The sequence below is a fragment of the Chrysochloris asiatica genome, unplaced genomic scaffold (genome assembly GCF_000296735.1).
Source record: "Chrysochloris asiatica unplaced genomic scaffold, ChrAsi1.0 scaffold00462, whole genome shotgun sequence".
Lineage (NCBI taxonomy): Eukaryota > Metazoa > Chordata > Mammalia > Afrosoricida > Chrysochloridae > Chrysochloris > Chrysochloris asiatica.
In genome coordinates, this window is record NW_006408980.1 from 1,220,936 (window position 1) to 1,221,907 (window position 972).

Sequence of the window (972 nt, forward strand, 5' to 3'; positions counted from 1 at the left end):
TCAAGTGTGGCAGCGGTAGTGAGGTTGGCCCAGGATTGGACATTTTTTCGTTCTGTTGTGCATGGGGTCGCCTTGAGTTGGTTCTGACTCAATGGCACCTGACAACAACAAAAACAATATTGACTATGCAATATGCAATGGCTTTCAACTGTGTGAATCATGAAAAGCTACTGAAAACATTGCAAAGAATGGGTATTCCAGAGTGTGTAATTGTGTTCATGAGGAAACTGTACATACATCAAGAGGCAGTCTTTCAAGCAGAACAAAGGAATAATAAATGTTTTTAAATCAGGAAATTTTGGTGCCAGAATTGGATTCTTTCACCTCACTTATACAATCTGTATGTTGAGTAAACAACATAAGAAACTGGATTATCTGAAGAAGAACATGGCATCAGGATTGTCAGAAGACTCATTAACAACATACATTATGCAAACAATACCACCTTGCTTGGTAAAAGTCAAGATGATATAAAATGCTTACTGTTATGATCAAAGACCACAGCATTCAGTATGGGTTGCACATCAATGTAAAGAAAACAAAATTACTCACCCCTGACCAATAAATTAACATCAAGACAAATTGAGACTAAGTTGAAATTGTCAAAGAATCCATCTTGCTTGGAGCCACTAACCATACTAATGGATACAACCATCAAAAAATAAAATAAAATGATGTATTACATTAGTCTAATCTGCTCCACAAGACCTCTGTAAAATGTTCAAGAGCAAAGACGTCAGTTTGAGGACTAAGGTGTATGTGATCTAAATCATAGTATTTCACATTATATGGATGTGGAAATTGTACAATAAATATAGAAGAACAAGTTATGTTGTTGGAGAATAATATTAAAACTTCCATGGTCTTCCAGAAGAAGAAACTAATTTGTGTTTGAAGAAGTAAAAGCAGAATGCTCCTTAGAAACCAAGATGGCAAGACTTCATCTCTCATACTTTGAACATTTAAAGAGGG